The sequence below is a fragment of the Triturus cristatus genome, chromosome 4_1, assembly GCF_964204655.1.
Source record: "Triturus cristatus chromosome 4_1, aTriCri1.1, whole genome shotgun sequence".
Lineage (NCBI taxonomy): Eukaryota > Metazoa > Chordata > Amphibia > Caudata > Salamandridae > Triturus > Triturus cristatus.
The window spans coordinates 427,791,138-427,818,791 of NC_140585.1; the positions used below are offsets into that span (position 1 = coordinate 427,791,138).

The 27,654-nt window shown below is 45.6% G+C and overlaps 1 protein-coding gene across 12 annotated transcripts in view; it reads right to left on the reverse strand.

Annotated features, from left to right (window-relative positions):
- TSPAN9 (tetraspanin 9) overlaps nucleotides 1-27,654 on the reverse strand; it is an 828,427-nt gene that overhangs the window by 101,462 nt on the left and 699,311 nt on the right. The window lies entirely within an intron of this gene.

The following is a 27,654-nucleotide window of genomic DNA, read 5'->3' on the forward strand; positions in this document are numbered from 1 at the left end:
AAACAACTTTGAATCATAAAGGAGTTATATTATTAGTTATAATACAAATATTGATGCCAAATGCAACAACTGTGGCGTTTGTAAACTATCGCTGTAGATAAAATACCACACAACTCCTGTAGAACAACGCATCCGCCTGAATTTAGCAGTACTTATTGTACGGCCTAAATGGCATTCACAATGTAGATTTAGAGCATATTTAGTGTAGAGATAAAGGTAAAAGAATACTATTAGGCAATCCATGGAGAAGATTTTGGAAGTTGTGGAATTACAATTGGCAAAAACAAACATTAAGGCAATCTCTGTGTATACCTGTGACTAATCCTTTGTTTTTTATTGTGTTTCACAACTTGACAATCACGTGGTCTCAATTTATTTTAAACATTGAAAAGTGAAACAGCTTTCAAACAGTCCAATGAAATGTTTACACCATATGCTATGAGCCCAGTGCCTTTTGAGAAAAGAGCATACATTGAAGTATATCCCATCTATACAAAGGCAATAAAGGGATAATTTATCACACAATAATTGTTGATTCGTAGTTGAGGATTAAAAATAGGAAATATGCTTGTGTAAACTATATCCTCACCATAGTCTGATTTTCCTATTATGAGCATATATCATTCTTCAGGACTACAATGGTTAAATAGTCTGAAACGTAAAAATTGAGTGCACCACCTATCAGGATTACTTCAGTATGGTTCTTAATCCTTGTAGGATTTTTCCTCAATTTTTAATCAGGCTTTCAATGTAAGTGTTAGTAGACAGGCACCCTGGTTTACCTCGTTTCATGTTGGCATTGAAAGAAACTCATAACTTTTCATACAACTATTGCTTTACACAGTTTTTTCTCTGCTCTCTCATGTGTCATCATCATAGTCTTTATTCGAAAGTTCAAATTTCATAAAAGACACAAGTATCACATAAATACAAGTACAATAAAAGCACCCTAATGGATGCAAGGAACCATAAAATACATCATATAATAAATATTAAAATATGAATATAAAAAAAGATTAAACAGTAATTCAGATGACTAGATGGTGAGATAACATATATAAATACAAAAAGATAAAACAGCAAGAGTACTCCCTGGCCCTACCGTACAAGGCTCACTTGAGAACTAGCAGAGTGAGCGTACCGATTTATTCCTTAAATTCCATGCCCAGCCCAAATATTTGGCAAGACCAATAGAAATAATCGGAAGGGTATTAGTACGTAAGATCCTTAGGGCCACAAGACTACTCCTTGTGCCCAAAACCCTACACAATGGGGACAACCAGATACGCCTAGGGTCAATATAGACGGGGCAGACAAACAGAAAATGGCCAATTGATTCAGACTGCATGCCACATGCGGGGCATGTATCATTACCAGCACTCGACCACCTACTTGTAAGGGACCTGAGTGGCAAGGAACCTACTCGTAGCTGAAAATATAATTTCCTGTCACTTGGTTTAGTAATCAAGTCCCAGTAGGTTTCTAGGGCTGGAGTAACCTTTATCTCTAAGAACCAGTTAGTCATCCAAGAACGGTTGACTTGGCTCCAGGTCTTATAATCAATATATTCCCAATATAACATTTTCAAAGAGCTCTTTGAGGGGAATATCGTTGTCATTGGATCATTCCACAACCCCACCAAGCCCAGGTCTACGAGGGCCGCACGTATCTTCCTCAGCCAACCAACCTTATGAAAAGTATCAGACTTGATGACATCCAAGAGCCCCCTGGCATAAGACGAGAGCTCCGGAGTAGTCCACAACCTCCGCCAGTATAAAACCGGACGGAGATTGGCTAGTTCCAGGATAGCTCTCCTACCTAGATCATATCTTAAAGGGACCAAGGGAGTACTCTGGGGAAGGCCTGTAATACTACGTAAGAATTTATTTTCAACTACCATTAATGGGCTCAACGAGTCAAGACCCCATAGCTCAGCCCCATACAAGACAGAGCTTAGAGCCTTTGCCTCATAAACTTGGAGAACAGGTTTAATCGGCTTGGTGAGGGAGGTTTTGAACTCGTTGAGTAAGACCCCAGTAATCTGCCGAAATTTCAGGGAGGTTGTCATGATATGCTTGCTCCACTTGTTGTCATTAGATATGTGCATACCAAGATATATAAAACTATTGACCTCCTCTAGTGGCTCATGTGTCACAAACATCTTAATCAGTGAACTTCCTATTTTCATAACGTGTTGATGAGAGGAGGAAAAGTCCCTAGTGGACACGGCTGCCGATATACATAAGAAATGTAATGAACAAACAAAAATATCAGACAAAAAAAGGAAATCACTGGGAACACGGTCAGAGTCAATTTTATATGTTTATTAAGCTAGATGTTTGGCACACTGTTTGGTGGAATTTGCATGCCTAATGCTTGTAGATGTTATCAATTTTCAATAACAATTAATTTTTGGAAGTTGTGTTTTTCAACATGTAATCCCTTTTTCAGTTATCATGGCACCCGGTCCTGCAGTCAGGCAGCGAAGCTTTGCTTCAACCCTGTTGACGTTCAGCTTAACTGTCGGCTAACAACATTTTTTGAGACGGTAACCAAGAGACTCAAAAATTTGTCGTTATCTGAAGCATGTTAAAAATAAGAGTAAAAGGGCATCAAAAGGGAGTCGCCAAAAATCAAAAATGAATAATAACACTTTATAGTTGTACCAGCACTTTTATATATTGCCTGAAGGTCAAGAAAACTCTTTTTATATGTTAAATGAACGTAATACCTTTCTATAGTTGCACTAGCATTTTAAATTAATAATGCCCAATAGTTTGAACAACGGACTTGGTTATGCTGTGTCATGCGGCATGTAAATCAATGATAGTTATTGCCAGCTCAGCACTATTTGAAGTATAAGTATTTATGTGTATTGTCTTACAGAACAGCCAATTGCACAAACTGGGAATATTTTTACTGATGATCCTTTTAATGTTGTTTTTAAGCTTAATAATTTGTGTACAATAGGAATCTTTTTGTTATGTATTTGCAAAGATTTTAATTAATCAAGCAAAAAAAAATATTACCTTACCTTACCTTAACATGTAGGGCTCAGTATCTTTTTTCACCGAAATATCAATGGAGCATTCTTTCACTATAAATGTAATAATTTTGCTAAATAGTTTTCAAATACACCTTCACTCCTCCTCATGTAATCCAGTCCTAACGCAAGAGATTTATCTCTTTATTGATGTTCTCTTGATATTTACTTTATAAATTGACTCAACAAAAATCTTGGGGATCTTCAGTCGACGATAATTTGAATCTCCGAGGAGACTGGACATTTTAGGGTACATGTTGGGGTGTCTTGATGTAGAAGCGGAGATCTATTCTGCCCTCTTGCTCCTTTTTTAATAATATACATCAAATTAGATTATTTCTTTTGTATATTACTTTTTGAAGGGTAGGGGGTTAACATTGATTTTGAATACTCAATTTGAACCCATTTTTCAAGTATTGCCTTCAGCGGTGCACCAAACATCCCCCTAATACTACTAACAAAGTAGTTTGTACCCTTTTACTCAGTTAGCAATTTATTTTACCAAACTGATTCACGTCAAAGAACTTATAACAGGCGTTATCATTCCCCAATTTTAATGCCCTTAAAAGGGTAAGGGACTGCCCTTGTGATTCAATGCTGTGCAGAGTTCTTCATAGTGGAGCACTCTGCAAAAAGGGAATAGGACCCCCAGTAGAAACCCGCACACTTTTGCTTGTTTTTTTCTTCCATGCAGAAAATATTTGTATCCCCGGAGATCTCCGCACACACAAATTGGCCTACATCTCCCAGGATTTCCCTTGCAAATTCCTGGCAGGCGCAAGTAAGATAAATTTGGTTTTATAAAAATGCTTACGACCTAATTTGATTTTGTGAAAAGGCCCCTAAATGTTTAGATTAATATCACCTTCACCCAAACTTCCTGGACTGGAAGTGAGATCAAAATGCCTTTGCACTCTATGCAGGTGCTGTGGTTCGTATTCACCTCAAACATCTGAACTTTACTCCCTTACTGCAAGATGGTTCGGACAGCTATGCTCAGTGTAAAAACATCTTTGACTGACACTCCTGATGTGGGGATAAGTGACCCAAAATATAAAAAAGAAAACATATGTAGAGGTAAACAGAAGTAGTGAATACCGTGTAACACTAAGCAACTGCATCACTGACATCAGACAATCAAGAAAGGAAATTTAATATTACAATTTTAAAAAGTTAAAATCAGGGATTATCTGGTAATGCTATACAAGGACATACTATCGAACAGAAAATAACTTGTGAGTCCTGGATTGTGTCTGTAAAATCTGTTAAAAAATATTAGTTGCAAGTACTAAGTTACAAATCTACAGCAAGAGCCTAATGATATGATAACCCCTCGTCTATGTTCTCTAAATTATACTTGCGCTCTTCTGCCCTCTGTGATCACCAGCAAGCTCGGTTTTTCAACATGTCCCTTCAAATAGAGCTTTAACAACTCATTTAGAGTTTGGTGGCGTTCCCGCCCTGCGATACCCGCGGTTCCCCTACTATTTAGTCGTAAGGCGTGCCAAATTTAGCTGCCTCTGCTAGTGTTTACCTCTGATCTGGCGGTCTGTCTGCCCAGAAGCCTCCATATCATACTGATGGCCACCCTATCCTATCGAGAGTAGGGAGACGGTCACCCATTTTTCGGCCTGCGGACATGGGAAGGATGAAAATTCCTGTGCATTAGAAACAACAAACACCGTCTTTTCTTGAAAAAATGAAAAAAAAATGTTTGCTGTGTGGACGCTTTAAAAAAGGCGCCCTTTCAGCAAATCTTTAGCTATCTTTTTAAAATAAAAAACACCTAGAAACTGCCTCCCAAGACAAAGGGTGCCGTGCTTTCAAAACTTAGCAGGGCTTTTATTGTTGGTCAAATCTAGATTAGAAGGCATCAGACATAGGTCAAACTTGGCCACTGACCGACATAACCTGCAAGCATGGGTGGTTGTGATGTGACCTCTGGTAGGTCACCACTGTCCCCTTATGGTACTGATAACGAACCCCTTTCACTCAGTGCAGCTCAGTGCTCTAGCTGGAGCCCTAGAGGCTTCTCAGTTGTGGTGAATGCCCAGGGTGCCTTGAAGCTACAGTACCACAATACAGGGTGGATCCCATGCAGGTCACGGAGAGCCGCCGGTTCATTCGCAATTGCTGTTGAGCACACAACACCAGACTGTACCTTGAAAACAGCACATCAGGCCCCAGAGGTCAGGGCAGAAGCACCATGAGGGATGTGCGCCTGACTGTATACGTATCCCACGCTTTATGTAATGCAGCCCTATTAGCATCAGGGTGCATAAACAATCCTCTCATATGGTGGTATATGTATTCCTTCAGCCATTTTAAATATAATAAAGCCCGGAGCCTTCACTCAGTGGTTTGACACTTGAGATGCCAAGTCAATATACATTCACTTCTCACAACTGCTTCTAATGCCTTTTGAAGTGGTTAGGACACAATCAGGCGTTGGGGGTCTCACACCGCCCTTAGTCCATTTGTGCTGTTACCTCGTGCTCGGCGTTCTTCGGAGGTGAAAGGACCATGGCTGAGCATGACTAATGTCCTGGAAGGGACAAGTGAGAAATACACAGCACTGACCTCTATAGCTGGCAACGGTTTTTATAAAATATGGAATTTGACTTGTGTGCGCACGCGCGTGGAGATCTGCTTACAACAGGAGAATGAGAGACCACGCCCCTGTGGCAGATTCCATCTTGCACAGGACTTCGGGTTTGGAATTACAAGGAAGCCGATCTCACAGCTCGTCAAGCGTTCCGCCAGGCAGGCGGCCAGAGATATCTTAGGCCACGTCACGGTTCTATATGCTGAGGGAGTGGAGTCAGTGATTTTCTTGTATAGTGCACGCATGAAATTAAATCGCTCCAAGGACTGTGTGTGTAATATAATCTTATGAATGGGGCTCTCCTAGATTAACAGTGTTGGTTACCAAGCATACCACCAGCAGTGGAAACTGCCTCATGCTGTCCACTCCTATGCAACATAACTGTTCTCCAGGATCCCCTGCCCATGCATTTCTTGCCATTTCAGCTGACACCACCACAGAGGGTACCAAATGGTGACAAACAGGAATGTGTTGTTGTTGAAAAGTGGACTTTTACTCACAAGAGTGAAACAAAGCGGATACACGCTTTCGACTTGGAAAAACAGACAAGCGACCAGAATGCAACCTCTTTTCTTCACTTCAACATGAGCAACATTCCAAGAAAAGGCTGTCTCTGCTACCCTGGTCAAACCACTAAGTCAATTACTCCATGACAATTATTATTATTATTCTGAAGTGTTGTTGTGCATGCACCTCTGTCCACAACAGGCTTAGTCTTGCTGATAAACTTCCTTTCTGAAGATACCTCATATTTCCCAACAGTATATTTATGCAGCAGTAAATTCCTCATCAATGTTTTGCAGAATATCTTGGAAGGAATTGTTTCAGAACTACCTATTCATATTTTTGAGTATGTTAAGAAATTATCCTTCAATAAGAGTTTTTTGTAGGTTTAGAAATACTGTTTTTCCCTACCAGTAGAACACCTGAATTTACCCTAGAGAGCCAACCTTTTTTTCTTATTTGGGCAAAGTGATCCAAAGTCTACTTCTCAGACGGAGGGAAGGATTGCTCCAGGCAGGTTATCTCTCTGCTCCCACAGCAGCTAATAGCACATTCTATCGATCTTATTAACTCCCACGCAATGTCATGCTTGCAGGAGATCTGAAGCAAATGCCTCGCTTGTTGGCAGGCCACAGCTGTTAATCCAAATTAGGAACATGGGTCACAAGCTTAATAAAAACTAAAGAATGTTGTATTTACAAAGCGCACACAGGGAAAACAGCTAATACTTGATACAGGAATTGTAAAGTTGGGAATAAAATGCTGAAAGTGCTAGAACTTAATGTATGTCTTTGTGACCACACAAGTGATGTCTTTTGCACCCACCTAAAGATGCAAACGGGTGGATGGGATCTCACATGAAAGCTGGAAAAAATTGGTATCTGAAGTAATGGATTCTAGATACTAGTTACGTCTATCATTTCATTAGGACTCCATTTAGTTTCTCGTTACTATGGCCCGCCTTCACTGTTAGCTAGAGCGCCGGGCGCTTCTTTCAAAACAGCTGTGCGTTTTAACAAGTGTCATTAGATTGATTGATTATTTGATTAGGAGTTTGCTGATTTTCTTATTTTGGTAGACACAGTCTCTGGTGCTTCTGAGGAAAGCCCTTATACGCTACCTTTGCAAACTGCGTTGGGAGATGTAGAGGAATTGAGTCTGTCAGACTCGAATTGTCATTAGAGGGATTGATCTTAATGCTTACAACCTTCCATTACTATATTTGTATACACACAAATGCAATAATTAGTCTTATCTCCAGTTATCAGAGGATCGACTCGTCTCCCCAGTAGATGGATATGCGATTACTGCTCACTTTAATCACTTGGCATGGCAGTCAGCCTACCAAACAGGAACCCCTTTCCTCCCCAAAGGAGAACAATCCTTTTTTGAAGGAAATTACCCTGCTACCCTAAATAAGTTTGATCTTTCTCGAAGAACAAAGGAAGAGAAATGTTTTGGCCATGCGAACAATTATTATCTTTAGACACTAATCAGACAATTCTGAAACTGAGAAGAGTAGTGTCTCACCTGCTCTATAACATACAAAAGCTTAAATCTGACTGTGGTTGGGTTCAAGGCAGACTTCAACAGTCCGACTCAGCTGTTTGGATTAAACTGTTGTAGCGCATAATGTTGGGTGCTTGTTCTCCACAAGTCGCACCATCTGGCATTGTTTCTTGAATCAGATTCCATTTGGATCAGGTTACTAATAGATCAACATCACGCTCCTTAAAATTGGAATTCTGGTCACATATTGAAATTCAGAAGGTTGGAGATTTTTGGCACTGAGGATGGGCTCACGTACTGGTGCCTAACAGGACTAAAACGTCGATGAACATTCCACATCATTCTCATTATCTTCATATAGCGCTTTCCTCGTAGGATTACAAATTCTACTTATTGGAAAATCTTTTGCTCAGTGGCGGCGTCACTGATTAGGACCAACCATACATTTCTCGACTCATATTTATGATTATACCTCCACTGTCAATGCGTGCTCGTTTGACCTTATGTAATAATTAATATATCACCATTTAAAATTTTGTATTGAGAAAAAACTGGTTATTGGAATAAATTATCTTGATTTGATATTGCCAGACACAGATTTCCCCAATATATGCTATTTAATTGAGTTATAAAAGTTGGACTCATTTGACACAAACCATTATGGTTGTACGATTTTACAACGCATGCTTTTACCATGCATTATTTTTGCAACACATGCATTTCCCACACATCTGCCTTTAGGACGCATGCCTTTACCACACAGGTGTTTATAAATAAGGTAAGAACAAAATATATGCATATATATTTGGGTTTTATTTTACATTTTTTTGGGGGGTGGAATCTCAAAACCCCCCATTTTTTTAATCAATTACTTTTATTGGAGGGAACCCTTCAAACCCCGCTTTCATAATAATCCTTACTACACTATACCCCTATCCACCCCAAACCCTAAATTACCCATGCCACCCTATTCTCCTTCCCATCCTTAAATCCCCAAAATACCATACACCCCTACCCGCCCCTAAACCTTAAAAATACCCTTACCGCCCTATACCCCTCCCTACCCACCCTTAAACCCCATAAATACCTTTACCACCCTATACACTTACCACCCCTAAAGCCCAAAAATACCCCTACCACACTATGCCCCAACCACCCCTAAACCACCTTTACCACCCTATAGGCCTATCCATCCCTAAACTCTAAAAACACCTTTACAATACCCTTACCCACCCCTAAACATACCCTTACTAACCTATACCCCTAAACCCGAACACATATATATATGTGTATATTCACGCAGGTATATACTTGCCTTAACTACACTTACCATGTGTGGTAAAGGCATGCGTGGTAAAAGCACCAACAAATGCAAGTGCCCATCTGTAACGCAACTGGTGCTCATGTAAAGCGCTCCGATACCTTTGGCTCTAGTTTGCGCTATACAAAACTCAACAAAAAAAGTGTGTTAAAAGCTGCGTGGTTAACGATCGTTGTAAATGATGTTTTCTACCATTACTTATCAACGTAATTGCTTTCTTAGAATTACTCCTTCAGACCCCCCCCCCTCCCCACTACCCCTCCTCCCCCCTCCCCCACTACCCCCCTCCCCGTATTCTTTTGCAAATGTCATCTAAAGCGCAGGCTCTCTTAGGAAAGGCTCTTTCATTCCCTGCAGTCCATCACGGGTTAATACATCTGAAATAGCGTCATGAAAAGGCCTGTCCGACCAGCTGCATTCGCGTTATAGTTGATACACTGTATTGCTGGGTATAATTTGTTCTCGTCTTCCGCACCCGTCACAGCATCACGCAGTGTCAGTCACATTCAATATTCTCGGGCCTGAACACTGCGCGGCCTGCCCGCAGCATACCAAGCAGCCGGCCGCATCATGCATCACTTTGACTCCTCTAATGACGGCTCGCTTGTCAATAGCTCGTCTCAGGCTGGTGCCCCACAAAGTCAATCAATGCGCTACAAGTGATCACCTCGCGCCGCTCGCGGGCAGCACAGCCTAACCTAATGGCGCCGAACTGTTAGCAAAGTTGAAAGAGTACAAGGGGGGCTTGGGGGGGGTAGGCGACCGTAGGGAGTCCCCACCCCCGGGCAGTTTGGGAGGGGGCGTGTGGGGGGGGCGTGGCTGGCCTCGCGCGGCCTTTTTTCAAACTTGGGCTCCTTTATAGCCCAAATGTAGCCGGAATGTAGCCCAAACATAGCCCAGGTATAAATGCCTTGGGCGCCTGCTCCCGGCCACCATTTTAGGTTTGGTGACCTGGTGGCCGGGAGCTTTGCGAGTGGAGTGTTTTTTGTCAGGGTTTTCTAGTGAAGAAATTGTCTTGTCTCAGCGTTGGCAGCCCACGATGCGAGTGCGCTTCACCGAAGCGCTCAAAGATGTCGGTGAGTGAGCGGGGCCGCTCGCGTTTGCGAAAGCCGGCCCCCGCTCGTTATGGCAAAATGCGTCAATCGGAGGTGTCAGAGGAGGCGGGGGGGGGGGGTATTAGCGGAGAACGCGGCTGGGCCTGGGGCGGGTTTCCCGTTATCTGCGGCGCGTTCCTTGTCATCGTCCGCGGTGGGGGGTAAGCGCGGGGGCGGGCGCGGCTCGAAGAGGCGCTCTTCGTCAATGCCGGAGGTTTCTTTATTGAGCGCGAGGGAGGGGGGACGCGCAGTGTGTGAAGCTCGGTCTGCCGGCTTAGGAATGGCATTGTTTTCAGAAGCGCGGGGAAGTTTTGCATGTACGGCCAGCGGGGAGTGGAGCTGTGGATGGTCGTTTCTCGAGAGGAGTTTAAGTAGGCGGGAGACAGGAGGAGAGTTTGCAGGGGAACAGGTGGCAGGTGGTTTGGGTTTTGAAGGGACTCAGGAGGCGCACATGGTAGATGAGAGGCATCGGGTTCCAAGGGAGGCAGAGCCCAGTAGTTGTTGTTTTCTCCGGGTTCCTCTGTGGGGGCGCGTCTTTTTCTGTGGGGGCGAGCTCTTTAGGGGAAGGGGAATGGGCGCAAGTTGAGGGGTGGGGTTCTCAGCAGGGTTGGAGGTCTCATGGAGCACAGCGGGTTTTCGGAACGCCGCTATCTTCAGATGAGGGGGCTGGCGTTCATTGAGTAAGGAGGCTCTGGGGAGGGCTGGCGATAGGGGTGGCAGGGGCGAGGGTTGGTTTTTAGAGGGAGGGGATTCGGCTGGGAGGGGGCCTGGAGGGAGAGGGCCTGGACATATTTCGTCCTGGGCAGAAGGCGTTCGGGGCATTGATGGGGGGGATGCATCGGTTTTGTCAGGCTTTCGGAGGCAGGATGAGGTGGGGGCAGGTTCAGCGAGGGAGGTCTATGGGGCGAGTGGTCGCGAGCGGTTTGGGTCGGGAGTTTCGCGGGTTCATGAGGAATTTGGCGAGGGTCCTGCGTCTACTTTGGGACATGCTATGTTGGAGTGGAGTGGGGATGAGGAAGAGATGATTTCGCCATCTCATGTGGGGACGGGTTCAGTGGGTCTTTCTAGAGGTAATGTGTCAGGCGAGGGGTTGGTGAGTGGTCTCGGGCCACAGGTGTCGAGTAGTTTACAAGTTCCCGGCACACCAGTCCAAATTTTCTCTTCACAGGTTAGGAAGGGTAGCAGAGCAGCGGACTCGGTAGGGCGAGGTGCGGCCCATTATCGCCGAGGAGAAGGGAGGATGAGGCCTTGCGCGGCACATTCCGTACCGGCGGGGGATCCCGTCGCGGCCAGCTCACGAAGGTCCGGCGCGACCTCGCTGGCCCCAACGTCACGACGCTCTTCGCAGGGTAGGACGTGTAGCAGAGCAGCAGACTCGGTAGGGCGAGGTGCGGCCCATCATCGCCGAGGAGAAGGGAGGATGAGGCCTTGCGCGGCACATTCCGTACCGGCGGGGGATCCCGTCGCGGCCTCGCTGGCCCCAACGTCACGACGCTCCAGGTGGACGGAGTTTTCTAATAAGGTGGAATTTTATGTAAATCAGCGAAAGGGGGAGGACCGGCGTGTACAGTCGGCTCCCCCGCAAGGTTTTCTAAGGCCGTGGAGGCCGGTGGTATTAATGCAGGGTCTAGTAAGGCCCGTGTGGTGGATTTTGCTGAGGAGATTTTGCAAGTGGAAGAGCCACTCTTGCTTGATTATGAGGAGGACAGCCCCGAGGAAGGGGAAATACGGGGTTAGGAAGGGGGGGTCACTCTCATGTCTCTCGTAGTTTTTTACAGGTCTCAGGTGAGGCACCCATTCAACAGGCTGTGGTGGCGAAATCTAAGGGAGAACACGGCCCGTCGGTGAGGGCTCATCCTCCAAGGGATTCTTCTGAGAGGTCGGCGAGGCGGCCGGAGTCGGTCCGCACACCCTCTTTAGAGCCAGGTGAGAGCGCTAAAACACAGGCCAGACCTATTATGGTGTCTGTGGGGTCTGGAGTGGATTGGGGGTGGGGGTGTGTCGGAGGGGAGGTTGTATAAAGGAAAGTATGTTAAAGATACAGGGGTTTGGCACGAGTACAGAGCAGAGGCGGGGGATTTTAAAGACAAACCACAGAGTAAAGAGTTAAAGATTAAAAAGCTTCCTTATATGGGGGTGACTAAGCCTCTGGGGCCCCCCTTAATGTTAGCAACAAAGGAGCGTATATGGAAGGGCGATTATGTGGAGATCTTGAAGCTATTACACAGGGAGGTGAGGTCTAAGGCGGGTTCTCGGGAGGAGGAGTTCGAACTTGCTAAGTGCCCTAAGGTGCCGCTGACAATTGAGAATTGGACAGCGGCATTTCTAATATACGCCAGTGTGTCATTTGAGAAGTTTCCCGAGTGCTGCGCGGCCATATTCAAATATATGGATGTAATTCGGAAGGCCCAGATTACAGGTAGCGGGTACGCTTGGGCACAGTATAACGAGGAATTTAGGGCACGCATGGCTGGGGACTGAGAGGCGAAATGGGGTGAGTTAGATAATTATTTGTGGCAACATACCATGGGGGCCGCGCCAAGGGGGTGAGACTAATTTTACGGCTAGTGGTCTGCCTCTAGTTTACCGGCCCTTTCAGGGAAAGCCCACCCGGGGTGGGGTGGGAGGCTCAGCCGCATCGCAGTCTGGAGTTGGGGCGTGTTGGGATTTTAACAAAGGCTTATGCACACGGGAATCTTGCTAATACCGACACGAGTGTTCCAAGTGCGGTAAGCGGCACCCTCTCGTCAACTGCTGGGGTGTTGGACCATCAGGCGGGCAGCAGGGGCACCAGGTGGGTGCAGGGATGTCTGGCAATGCGCAGCAGTCGCGGGGTGGACGGGGGGGCAGGGGCGCACATTGTTCTGGGCCAAAGGGCTCCTACGCCAATTAAATTGGCTCAGCGGGAGAAGGCATTGGAGGGCTACGGGGATCTGGTGGCAAAAAGAGACACTTCTGGATGGTTTTCAGTGGGGTTTTCATTTGGGGTACCACGGGCCCCGACTGAGGAGGTGGGCAGATAATTTGAAATCAGCTTCGGAGCACAAACTGGTGGTGCATGAGAAATTGAGTAAAGAAGTGCAGGAGGGGAGGATGGCAGGCCCCTTTTGGAGAGTGGCCAGTTCAAAACTTGATCATTTCCCCCATTTGTGTGGTGCCCAAAAAAGAGGTTGGGCAGTTTCGGCTGATTCAACATTTGTCATGGCCTTAAGGGTCGTCAGTCAATGATTTTATCGATGAGGACGCTGCTTCGGTGTCATACTCCTCAGTTGACGTCGCCATGTCACTTGTAGTGACCACGGGCGCAGCTGCAGGCAGGGCACAGTGTGAGATCAAATCGGCTTTTAGGTGCTCCCGGTTCAGCCGGACGATTGACCTTTGCTGGGGATTCAATTGAAGGTAATGGTATGTAGACAAGGCCTTACCAATGGGTTGTTCGGTGTCATGTGCTCTGTTTGAACTTTTCAGCACTTTTTTGCAGTGGGTTTTTCACGATTCGCACTGGCCACACCTTGGTTACACATTAGCTGGATGACTTCTTTTCTGTGGGTTCCCCGGGTTCTTCGGAGTGCCAGCACGCTCTGGACTCTTTTCATGAGCTTATGGAAGAGCTGGGGGTGCCGTTAGCTCCGGGAAAGACAATGGGGCCTGATACGGTCATCTCCTTTCTGGGTATTGAGCTTGACTCAGTTGCAATGCAAGCTCGTTTGCCGGAAGATAAGAAATTCAAAATGTTGGAGTTGCTGGACTTGATGTTGGGTAGGTGGAAAGTGACAGCGAAGGACATCCAGGTTTTGTTAGGCCATTTGAATTTCGCTTGCAGAGTTGTAAGGGCGGGTCGGACTTTTGGCAGGCGCTTGGGCCGGGCTTTGACAGGTCAGCATTTACCGCACCATCATGTGCGCTTGTCGGCTGGTGTGAAGGAGGACCTGCGGATGTGGTCCTTTTTCTTGCGCCCCTTTAACGGAGTACCACTGGCCAGGGACGAGGATGTGCAGTGGGATGTGCAAATGTTTTCGGATGCAGCAGGCAGTGATGGTTTTGGTATTTACTGGCAAGGACGATGGTGTGCGGAGAAATGGCCGCTGGGTTGGAGGAATGGAGGGCGGAGCATTACCTTTTTGGAATTTTTTCCACTACTTGTCGCTTTGACTATTTGGGGCAAGGAACTAGGACATAAGTCTCGTTCGCAGTGGAGGAGATTCCGTGGACTGGCCAAGGAGGCGGACGGGACACCGACCCCGATGCCGGAACACCTCTGGTCTGTCGGAAACGTAGGGTATTTCAACTGGTGGTAGGTTCTTTGTCTGCTTCCACGCGTGCTGCGTATGCTTTGGCGTGGAAGGAATTTTTGTCCTCAGGAGCTTGTAGGCGGGAGGAGTCGCGGCACAGTGCAGATGAGGTAATTCAATTTATCCTGGACCTCATTGAGAGAGGTTTGTCTAGAGTCACCATTGCTGGGAAGCTGGCTGGGTTTTCCTTAATGGGTAAGCTTGTTTGGGGTTATTCCCCTTCTGCTGGGGAAACCGGACGCGGGATGCTTGAGGGCTGGGCTGGGGAGCGGGGTGGAACCGTTATGTCCCGTTTACCTATCTCCTGGCAGACGTTAGCTCGTTTGTTGGCGGTTTTGCCTGCTGTTTGCAGGGAAGATTTTGAGGCTTCATTCTTTGCTAACCTTATGGTGTTCATGTTGTTTGGGGCTTGTCGGGTTTCTGAGCTCCTCGGGCCTAAGGTAAAGCAGGGCATTTGTTGGCAGGACGTTTTCTTTTTGGACACAGGTGTGCACATTTGGCTGGCCAAGTCAAAAAACGGATCAGAGGGGTGTCGGGAAGGGGGTATGGTTGGAAGCAGCAACCCCCAGTGGTACTTGCCCGCTGCGTTTGGCGAGGCAATGGAAGACACTATCAGGGGGAGATGGGGGCGGCTTGGATTTTACACATATGAATGGGTCACGCGCCACTGACTATCAGCTACGTATGGTTTTACGTAAGGGGTTACAGCACATGGGTTTGGACGGGGCCCAGTTTGGGACTCACTCTTTTAGGATTGGGGCAGCGACTGAAGCGCATAACCGTGGTTGGTCTCAGGGTGATATCATGCGCTTAGGGCGTTGGTCATCAGACTGTTTTCGCAAATATGTGAGAGCAAAGGCAACAGTGGCGCATGCGTCCACCTCTTTGGTATGAGTCTCATTCTTTTTTCTTTTCAGGTTCGGTGGCTGGACCCCACTCTACGGAATTGACGGTGTGGATTGTGGGGCATTCCTTCGTCAAGTGGGCACTTTTACAAGCGTGCAAAGTTATTTTGGGGGAAGTTTGGGGTTCAATGACAGCCTGTTTCGGTTGATCTGGAGAGGGAAAGGGGGTATGCTCTGGAAGGAGCTTATTCTAAGTTTAAATAAGGCCTTGGTGCGGGGACAATGCCCGGATATCCTTTTGAGACATTTGGGGGAGACCGAGCTTTGTAGTGTGAAAGGGGTGGTCTTATTGCGCGCCAAGAAAAGGGATTTGGCTGTGGTGAGGGAGCGCTGGTCGGGTTGCCATGTGCTGTGGTCGGAATTGGTCCCGCGGAAGGTGTGGAGAGGGGCTTTGAATCCCAGAGCTATTCACAGGGCTCGGAGGAAGGTGAATGCAGAGATTTCCCGGTTTTGCCGTGGTTTGGGTTTCGGGAGAGTGACACACAAGGATATTCGTTTTGAGACGGTAGAGTTTTTTCGGGGTGACGGGGTGCATTTGTCTAGGTTGGGCATGGACCTTTATTTGTTGGAAATTAGGGAGGTTTTGTCTCGGTGTATGAACGTGCAGAGTCATGCTCGAGGGGTTTAAAGCTCTCTGTTGAGGGGGGGGCAGAAAGAGGGGTAGGTGGTGGTTGCCCCCCCCCCTCTTTCTGGGTGGCGGGGGTTATGGTGAATTTTGGACAGTTTTACCGGAGGTTGGTGGAGTTATGTTGTTGAGTTGGGTTATCGACAGGGAAAGGATAGGTTGGTAAGTTTAGTTCGTTTCCACAGTTTGGGGGCCGATAGCTGTAAAGGGGCAGGCAGGGGAGTTTGGTTAACGGAAGGTTTGTATTTAGAGATTGTTGGGGGGGTTTATACAGGAATGTAATGTTTGATATTGTTGTAATGTTGTAATGTGCGGGCTCGAGGGAATTTAGGGGAGGGGGCGGGGGGCGGGGATAGGTATGTTATATTTAGTGAGGTCTAGTTTTGGAAGGCGTTCGGCCAAGGTTTTTAATTGTAATGTGCACCTGTTTCCAATAAAGCGGCCTTTTACACACAATACTTGGTCAGTGGCCTGCTTCCCCCCCTCACCCCTCCCTCCCAAGGGGGGCTTGGGGGGGGTAGGCGACCGTAGGGAGTCCCCACCCCCGGGCAGTTTGGGAGGGGGCGTGTGGGGGGGGCGTGGCTGGCCTCGCGCGGCCTTTTTTCAAACTTGGGCTCCTTTATAGCCCAAATGTAGCCGGAATGTAGCCCAAACATAGCCCAGGTATAAATGCCTTGGGCGCCTGCTCCCGGCCACCATTTTAGGTTTGGTGACCTGGTGGCCGGGAGCTTTGCGAGTGGAGTGTTTTTTGTCCCCACCCTTCCCTCCCACAAAAAACACTTTTTCTTATTTTGGCACTCTTTTCCTTGGTTTAAAATTTTTTGTTTAATTTTTTCCTCCTTTTTTCCTTTTTGTATTTTTCGGGCGGTTTTTCTTGGGACAGGTGTGCAGGGGGTTCTCAATGCTTGTATTTTTGTCGCTTGGAACAGGTGCGGTGCGGGGGTTATGGTGAATTTTGGACAGTTTTACCGGAGGTTGGTGGAGTTATGTTGTTGAGTTGGGTTATCGACAGGGAAAGGATAGGTTGGTAAGTTTAGTTCGTTTCCACAGTTTGGGGGCCGATAGCTGTAAAGGGGCAGGCAGGGGAGTTTGGTTAACGGAAGGTTTGTATTTAGAGATTGTTGGGGGGGTTTATACAGGAATGTAATGTTTGATATTGTTGTAATGTTGTAATGTGCGGGCTCGAGGGAATTTAGGGGAGGGGGCGGGGGGCGGGGATAGGTATGTTATATTTAGTGAGGTCTAGTTTTGGAAGGCGTTCGGCCAAGGTTTTTAATTGTAATGTGCACCTGTTTCCAATAAAGCGGCCTTTTACACACAATACTTGGTCAGTGGCCTGCTTCCCCCCCTCACCCCTCCCTCCCAAAGGCAATCATTTGCCGAGGTCGGCGACGTGGCGTTCACCCGCACAGAGGTGACGTCTCGGCCAGTGGTCTTTTATCTGTAATCATACCCCATCAGATGCTTTACGAGACAGTTACGTTTTTTTTTTACCCTTTTAACAATGCTTTTTGAAACTCCATGCGCCCTAAGGAAGAAACCATTTAACGTTTCTGGAGCACGTCACGTCAAACTGTAACCTCTTTACAGCTCGAATGCTAATTAGTCGAGAAGCACCGAAAGTAGGGTGTGTTGTTAGGATAAACACACACGTGCATACAATGGGCCTAAATAAAAAAAACTCTTCAACAGTAGATGTGGGTCAGCTATCCCATGGCTGTGGACATGTCGGAGAGTCCTTTAGTAAATAAAGGGCTTTAAGTGAGCCGGGTCTTGCCGGTGCTCAGCACCAGCAGTTTTTAAAAGCAGGTGTCGAAAAGGGTCCCTATTGAGCTCTCCATTTTTATCCTCGGGTGCGGGAAAAAAAATTAACTCTGCAATAGTAACACCTGTCACTGCTTTTGATGCTAATCTTACGTGTAATGTTACTTGTTGTATTATTTATCTGGATGAATGGATAGAAGCAGCAAAATGCCAGTCGGGCGCAGTGGTCGAAGTGGGCTGGATCGGCAGGGCGTGCCCCTACTTCTCTAATTTCATAGATTCCGTTCCCCTACTTTCTCATGTTAAACATGCCTCCCGGATGGCAGAAATCGCCAAGGCCGACAGGTAAGGCTCGGCTTTTGGGGACGGGCGTAACGGGCAGGGAAGGAAAAGGACTCTGTCTTTTCCTTCGTGCCCAGAGAAGACAAGGACACTGTCCAGTTCTCCTGCCGCTGGCAGCTGCCCCCCCCCCCTTTCTTTTTGTCTCGCTCCTCCTCATTTAGTGAAAATCGAGACTTCAAGAAATGGGTATTACCCTCTCTTTCCTCCTTTCGTTTACTTGCTCCCCCGTAAAATGAATCCAAAAGAGAAAAACACTTTTGCTGGAAACGTTGTCTTTTTCTGAAATGTTTCAATTTCTAAGTGCAGCCTCGGGTGGAGAGAAATAAAACATTCCAAATTTGAAAAATAAATAACTAACTAAAGCAAGACTGAGTGGTTGCAAGGTGGTTAGCTTGATTTATTCACACCTAAACACATTAGCGCCACTTTACAGTGTTTGCCAGTGAAGCGCTACTTTTGTTTTCTTGTCTCTCTTTGAACAACATTGTTTTCCTTGGGTGGGAAAGTGCACCTTTCCTGGAGGTCCTGAAATACCTGCTTGAAAGGTGAATTGGAAAACAAAATGTGTACAGCAGCTGTGTGTTAACGAATATGGTCTTTTTAAACAATACTGCTTACGTTTTGCAAGGATATAAGCAATGGGCATTGAAACGGGGCCCTTCTGGGCCCTGTAGTCAAGGCCTTAACTTTTCAGGCAAAAACACTCACTAATTTCTGAATAATGAGTGTAAAAGGAAAATAACTATGCTGTTCCTGCTTACATTTCACATGCTTTACTTGATCTTGCATTCCCTACGAATGTTTGCTTTTCTAGGATGTTGTTAATTTTTTTTAAGCAGCATATTGCTTTTGTCTAGTGCGTAATTTGAATTGAGTCCCATCCAGGAGTTTATAGCGAGTCAGTGCAGTGCAAGTTTCTCTCAGTGGGGCAGTATGGTGTTCAGTGGGGGAGAGGATGCGGCACTATGGTCAGAGCTGCTGAATTTGGAACTGGGGAACCAGGTTCAGCCTTCATGACCAGTCCACCACACCACTCCCCTTGAGGGAGCACATTCCCATGTTAGACCTTAGAAGGCCCCGCAAGATCTTAAAAGCCTTGGTGTCTTAGCATCAGCAGGTGGACCCTAGCAGTGGCAAGTGTGGGTTCACCATGAAGGCCTGTCCAACACAATCCATTAAGTTCACCTCCAGTCTTGGGGGCATGCCTATGAAGCAGCACACCCTAGAGGGAAAGTGACTCTGTCACTGAGGTCACAGGACCCTTGAGCAGGGTGGCTCTAGGGCAGTGCAACCGCACCGGGCGCTGACTTCAGGTGGGGGGCGTCGTGTTTGTAAGTGTAATATGGTTTTAAAAGCACTTGCTGCCTCCTTCCTGGCCTTCAAAAATTTTCGGCAACAATAAAGATGTCATGATAACTTCAGTGATTAATGTTCTTAGTAGAGAGAGATGGAGTTTTGTCTAGTGGAAGTTTTGACTCATGGAAAGGAAGTGCAGAGGGAGCCACTCGCCGAAGGAGTACTTGCCTGATCCAAGCCCTTGCCAGAAGCTGTGCGGAGCCCTGCCGGGCATTGATTTTATTGAACCTGGAAGCTGGGAGCCCCTGTGGACCTAGTGAATCGCCAGAGGGAGTGTGGGGGAGGAGGACGGGACTGCGAGGTCCAGCAGGCTGTGCGGGTTGTATTGAGCACACCTGCAGCCTCTTCCCGTGACCCCGCCCCTTGCTGACCGGTGAAAACAGCTCGCGGCCCCCGCTACGCGGGAGCCACTCGCCGAAGGAGTACTTGCCTGATCCAAGCCCTTGCCAGAAGCTGTGCGGAGCCCTGCCGGGCATTGATTTTATTGAACCTGGAAGCTGGGAGCCCCTGTGGACCTAGTGAATCGCCAGAGGGAGTGTGGGGGAGGAGGACGGGACTGCGAGGTCCAGCAGGCTGTGCGGGTTGTATTGAGCACACCTGCAGCCTCTTCCCGTGACCCCGCCCCCTCTATTCCCGACTAATATAAGTCCGGAGGACTTCACGCGTTAGCGGGACGCGTGTGCGGGACATCGCCCGGGACAAAGCCCGGACTAAGGGCGGACCCTCTAAGACCCTCATAGACACGAGGAGACTGGACTGGGCAAGAACCCCTGCCCGAACATCGTTCAACATAGACCAATCGTGTAAGTGTTTGTTTGTGGGGCTCATTGTACGTACATCATGTCCATTGAAATCCCAACACTGGAGTTACCTGGCCATGTGAAGTCGGTGGGCTTGGTAGACGGAACATTAGACAGGTATTTTAAGAAATCCCTACTCGATCCTTCTATTACCCCTACCCTTGAAGAACTACGAACTGAACGACGGCGGTCGATTGAAAGTTTAAAGAACAGACCATTGCCGCTGTCACCGGTGCTAATGAGCTCCAAGGGCGATATTTGCACTACCTCACAGGATAGTATCCCTCTAATATTTAGAGAAGGTACATCTACGAGGGAACCCGAACTCTTGGGCACTAATAGCAATCAGGTAGACACAGTTACTACTCCCGGTATCATTAATCCAGCTGTGATAACTAAAGCGCAAATTACCCCAATTCCTACACATATAAAAGTAGTCAACAGTAGGGTTAAAAAAGTTATGCAAGTTAAAATTCATGGCCCCCCTCCGGCTAAACGGCGTAAAAGTAACCTTTCCAAGAGGAAATTTAATCATGCAGACTTTGGTACGAAGAAGGGTGTTAGTACCAAAGGAGGATTGGTTAAAGTACTAGACGAAGGAAGGAAAGGAATTTCTCCAACGCATACATGTGTAACTCCGTTTACCGACCCTGTTATTCCTATTATCGATAGCCCCCCTGCGATGGGAAAGATACAGGCATCTCCAGACAGGGTCCTGATTGGGAGCATAGAGTCCATAATGAGGACCTATTCCCTGGCTATCATAGAAAGACTTGATAAACTAGAAGACAGACTTGGGAATATAGAACAAGAACTGGAGAAAAAGCTCGTATCCAACAAAGTACCGTTTATTCTCCCTATACAAGCCCCAACGGTACCTTCTTCATCAGGGACATCCGCTACAATAACATTAACTACCCCTGAACAGATTATTACTCAGCCTCAACCCTCAACTTGTATGAGTGGAAGTGTATCAGGGAATATTCCTGTTGGACCTAATAGTAAATCTATATCAGAACAGGCTGAAATGTCCAACGGACAGCGGAATAACTCTGGTCAAGCCGTAGGGAATATAAATAGAGAGAGAGGTAACGAGCAACTGGCCCGAGATAAATTTAACAAGGGTCCTCTTCCAGAACTTCCGCCAGAAGCAGTACCCCTAGTGGTAGTTCTTACTGGGGTGCCGGAGCTGGAGAAAGATAAACGGGAGAGCTTTACCCAGTTGAGAAATAAAATATCACACTGGCTAAGTCTACATAGACCTATTACAAATAATATAAATGGAGAAATTATTCATGTCCGCCGCCTTCCCTGGTTGGGAGGAAGACCCAAGGATATTGAGGGAGATATAGTGGTCATTAATTTTAGAGATCGGAATGCCGTCCACTTTATACTTAATTGGCCGACAGACCACGATAGCAAACCTATTACCCCCCGCCCTCTAACCTATTTTTACCCTCGCTCAGTGGTGTTTCCACCAAATCATCATTCACAGCGAGCTCCCCCCCCACTTTTATCGAGGCAAATGCAACCAAACCCATATTGTCCACCCATCTACAATAATGGACCTATGTTTAGTGAGAGGCAACCTCCACCAGCAGTAGATCTGTATGGGTGGAACATTATAGGCCCAAGATATAACCCTCTAATACATAGGAGAATGGAACAGCTCAAACCTTTTACACCCCTAGATACCACCAACAGGTTTGAGGTGTTTAGTGGACTGGAAGATTGCGATTGATGCCATCGAGTCATAGGGAAGGGGGAGAGGGATTTTGGTGGGGATAGCGGGGGAGATATGGGCGGACGAACGGGGGAAAAAGGTCTAATAGATATTGATACACCCATTGGATACAACGTTATATGTAGTACTGGGGGTTGCACAAGTAATTTTGCCCAGTTTGACTGCAACCTCAAGGCTCCTTCCCCGGCTAACGGAAGCAGTAGTCAGATCTTACCAATTGTAGATCCCGTGCCAGGGGATTTAACCCATGTTCACATCTTGCCCCCTTTATCCACCGAGGCTGATAGTTTAATGGAACGGGGTTATAAGATGGCGAGCTGGAACATAGCGGGATGGAATAACAAGGTAGAACGTCTTGGATGGTTAGAATTTATAACCCAGTTTGATATCCTGTGTCTCCAGGAGACTTGGGCGGCCGAAGATGTCTATCTTGATGGGTATGTTGCCTATAATTGCCATGCCCAACCATCCAACATGGGGAGAGCCAAAGGAGGAATGGTGATACTGCTTTCTGTGAGTCTACCGGTTCGAGTAAAAATACACCGGATAGTCGGTCAACACTCTCAGTTGCTGTGGTTACAAAATAGGAATGGGCGAAATGTTTTAGTTATAAATCACTACAACAATGCCTTTAACCACTTAAATACTGACACGGTTGATGAACTTGAAGCTGAGGTGGAAAGCCTATATGGGTGTAATGACGTGCATTTTGACATTTTGTGGGGTGGTGATCTTAACATCTACATGTGTCCACTTGCTGGCGATAGGGTGTGTGGGTATGAGGATGATGGGGGGGAAGAACAGACCCACTTTATGCACTCGGTTTATGGGGATTCTCTTAATTCGTTTTTGTCAAAAATGGATTTATGTATTATGACACCTAGGGGTGACAGTGAGGGTAATTCGGTACCAACCTTTATTGGTAGGAACTGTGCCACGATTATCGATTACCTCATTGTCTCTACCAGTATTGTAGCCAAGTGTTCCTTACCTGTAATAGTAGATCCGTCACTTAGTGATCATAATTGTTTAACAATGTTTCTTTCTTTGTGGGGGGTCAAAGAAATGATGGTACATGGTGTAGTGACAGATATAGTCCCACACAGACCCAATGGCCCTAGAATTAAATGGGGTAGGCAAAACGAGGAACATCTACTTTGTACTATCGTGTCAGCCTGTATAGAAGAGGTGGAATGCTGTCTTGAACCTGGAAAGAATAATGTTGACATTCTAGTTAGTTTCGACACTATTAATAAAAATGTTGCTGAAATTTTAACTGGAAGAATAAAAAAGGGCCCTAGGAGTAATGGGGGATGGTTTAACAGAGAATGTACCAAATCTTTACAAAGACTTAAAGCTGCTCTCAAGGGAAAACCGAGAGATAAGGAAGCAGTTAATACCCTCAGAAGGGAATATACAATTCATCTGAGGGATAGGAAACAGGAATTAAGGGAAGAGGCTTGGAACAACCTGACTAAAGCAGTGGACCTTAAGGATACCAAGCTTTTTTGGTCCACGGTAAATAGCCCCTTCCTTCAAAACGAAGATGTCCCGGTAATGTCAGCCCAGGTATCTGAGGAACAATGGGTGTCTCACTTCACTAGTATTTTCAACCCCGAAGGATTAGCTGAAGGGGGGGATAATGAAAGCATGGCATTAACCCCCATACCTCTTAATATTACAATCTTAGAGGTAGATGCAGCCATTCGGGCTAGCAAGGGGGGAAAGGCACCGGGCCCGGACGGGGTACCCGTTGACCTTTATAAAGCTGAGATCTCCATTTGGAGCCCATTGTTAACAAAGGTTTTCAATGCAGCTGCGACGATTGCGGCTCCACAGACCTGGGGGGAATCAATCATTATTCCGGTATATAAAAAAGGGGATAGGGGCGAGGCAAAAAATTATCGCCCGATCTCCCTTCTTACTGCTTCCCTAAAAATAATGAGTAGAGTATTATTAAGTCGTCTGGAAGAATGGGTAGAAGACAACGGGATCCTTGCGGATTCACAGTATGGATTTCGCAAGGGGTTGGGCACTATAGAACAGTGCATCAATCTAGATCTCATTATATGTAAATATACACGAGCCAAACAAGGCTCGTTGTTTCTTTGTTTTGCCGATTTATCCAGTGCCTTTGACTTGGTTGACCATGGTCTTCTGTGGTCAACCTTGTTGGATATGGGGGCACCTCAAGATATTATTTATTTCCTGGCCCAATTGTACAGGAATCTGACAGCAAAAATACGATATGGGCAATCGGGGGAGTGTACCCCTAGTGTCAAAATAGGATCAGGTATCAGGCAGGGATGTGTTCTTGCACCTCTTCTTTTCTCCCTTTTTATTAATGCAATTGAGACGGAACTTCGCTCCATAAGTGCAGATGTACCGACTGCAGGCGGCTTGCCCATCCCAATTCTGCTCTACGCGGATGACGCGGTTCTGCTCTCTCAAACCCCTTTAGGGCTGCAAAAACTAATGAATAAATTTGCAGATTTTATCAAGGGGAGGAAATTAAAAATTAATAATTCAAAAACTTTTATAATGCCCTGTGGGAAGAAAATTAAGAACTTAAGGCCCTTTACAGTTATAGATCAAACCATAACAGTGGTGGATAAATTTTGTTATTTGGGTATCACTTTTAATAGTGGGGGGATGTGGACCTCTGAAATGACAAATGTTAGAGCCAAGATGGCTAAGTGCTCTTTTGGCCTATTTAGGTTTGCATCCAAGCTAGGCTCTAGACGGATATTCGACATGTTATACCTATACCGACATAAATGTGTTGCTCTGGCTCTATACGGATCAGGAGTGTGGGGCCACTGTAACAATAACATGCTCCAGGTAGAGGAGAACAAATTTATTAAAAAACTCCTTTGTCTGCCATCTTCTTCTTCAACAAAGTTGATCCATCAAGAGTCTGGCTTAGAACATCTATCAGACCTGATTAGATTAAGACCCCTGTTAGTATGGAGATCTATCTGGTCGAAGGAACAGACTGGTTTTACTAGAAAGATAATCTCCGATTGTCTAAACCTGGATAAATGTTCCCGTATCCCGTGGCTTAACTATATCATTCGAACGTTTGATGACCTTTTTAATTTTAGGGTTTGTGATAACCCTTCCTGTGTTTTAGACATCACGAAGACTGAGATTAAACATGAATTTCTGAGGGTTAGCAGGATGAAGCGTATCGCAGCTACTGTCCAGTTCTCCACACATGTTTTTTATGACAAATATAACAAGGAAGAAATGGGGCCCCCAGGATACCTCAAAATGGTTAATATTCGTTCCCACCAATTTGTGTTAACAAGACTTCGGATGGGGACTGTTCATTTGCTTGTTGCGTATCCTGAAATGAAGATATATACTACTGCCCCCTGTCCGTGTGATGGGACTACTAAACAAAGTACGGAGCATTTTTTACTGCTATGCCCTCTTTATCTCCATCTTCGAAAAATATACCTGAAACCACTTTTTAAAAAATATAAAGTATTTAATATTGTTTCAGCCATGGGGCTTTTATTTGGGCTTAACTCACAGGACATTTGCTATTTTACTGCTGTATATATTTTAAAATCGATATGTATGAGGAAAAGCACCGTTCTATGACATGTGATTAATTTAAAATTTGCTGAAACCTCATGTTTTTATATTAATGTATGTATGTACTTTTATGATCATTAATTTATGATCGAATAAAGTTTTTGAATTGAATTGAAGTGCAGAGGGTTAATGTGCCTGCTGCTAAGAACATGTACCATGCAGATCACAAAGTGCACATTATGCAAATAAGTCAGTGGGTTACTGCTTTTGTCAGAGAGACCCTATTGTTACTTGCAGTTAATAAGTTAAAATCCTAACATAGAACAGTGCGCTATTAACTGTCATGTAAGAGCTGCATGCAAACAGCAAGGTATACATTAGAGCGTTATGATTATTTCCCCAGGCTTTGATTATCCTAATGTTGCAAAAAAAGGGTTCATTTGGGTAGAAATTAATTCTGATTAAAGAGAACCCCCAACCATGGTATTACGTTTTAAATTCTGAGTTTGTGTTTCTGCAGACCAATCACTATTAAACTATGCTGCCTACTAGTATGGTTGTCATGTGATCTCCTGCACCTTGTAGTCCTTTGTCTTATGTAACATTTCCTATAGAGTGATTTACACATGTATGATTGATTGTTTCTGTACAATATGTGTGATGTAAAGTGCTCCAACACCCTACACTGGTATTAGTGGTGTTGTAAATTTTCTGATACTTTATTATTTTCACATTTTTACACATGCTAACAGTCTCTACACAGATTTTTCCTTATTAGTACCAGTGGAACATACAACTGCAGCAGTGAGAACGGTGACCAGTCAACCTTTGCAAAGGGCCCTCCACTTCACATCAGCACAAGTCACATTTTTTAGTAACTTTTGATCCGTTTGAGCTATAAACAATTCATTAGTTAAAATCGTCAGATTATGCAGCAGATGTGGCAAATATGGCAGAGCCATAAATATGTGGAAAACATTTGCAAACTAGAATATTTTGCCATTCATGTCTGAACTGCTCTTGTGGGGAGGAGAAGTGCTGATGACAGAAACTCCATGGCTGGGAGACAAATGGCTTGCGACTCCACTTTTAAGGATATTTGGGACATATTATGATTGGAAACGTATCCCACTTTGTGAATGTATTTTAATGGCAATAACTCATATTAAACCTTAAACATGTGTATCTATTGGTTACATGAAAGAACCTAATAAGCTGTAACCGGTTAGTAAGATGGGAAACAAATACTAAAAATTGGGATATTTTGCTCTTTCTCCCACTGACCCAATCCATGGGTTATTCATGCCCTCTGATTCTCCGCCCACAGTTCCCCTACTTTCTTTCCCCCACTTCGACCACTGGTCGGGCAGCACACTATGCTCAGCACATATTTTTAGCATATGTTTTTTTTAGCCACGCCCTTAATTACACTGGCCACGCCCCTATGGGAGACCACCCCTGTTTTTTCATCCCACTTAAAGTCCTGAGTATACATGTAGGCAGAAGGTGAGGGAGGGAGCTAGGGAGGCGTCAGGGACACACCACATCCGTCCTATAGATTTTCAAACAATTTTTGCAGAAACAAGTGGTACTTCGGTGCTTACCGGGCACTTAAAGGAGTAGAACATCTCCATATAGGACAGGCCACTAAACAAACGGCCCCAACACGGTTTTAGAATAAAAGGTAAAACCGCCCCTTTAAATACTCTGTGAAGTGATGAGCTTTTTTTTATTTAAAAAAAAAAAAGCATTTCTCTATTAAGATTTCCAAAGATTTACAGGCATCAATTGCCAACATCCCAGGACACGTGCATACGCTGCGATGAGCTTTGAGTTGCAGATCAAATAAGTGAGTTTCACATTGACCTATTTTTACTTAATCCACAGCGACTGAGGCAAACACCCACTGATGTGTTTACTTTCATTTGATTAAAGAGCAATATTGTCATAAAATCAGCCATAAGTAGACTACTCTAACGTAGCCCCTCAGAATATCAAACACATTACTCTACATGTTTATAGATCTATTCATTAATGAAATACTTTACACAGAGCTGCCTAACCAGGTGTTATCCGAGTGCTGCTCTTAGACCATAGAACTAGTAGAAATACTACTGCTCCTATAACACCATGAAGATTAGCGGCAAATGCGAAAAGCCATCGACCGAGCTGTCTTATTACAGAGGCATTTGGAAGGGCTCGGAGGG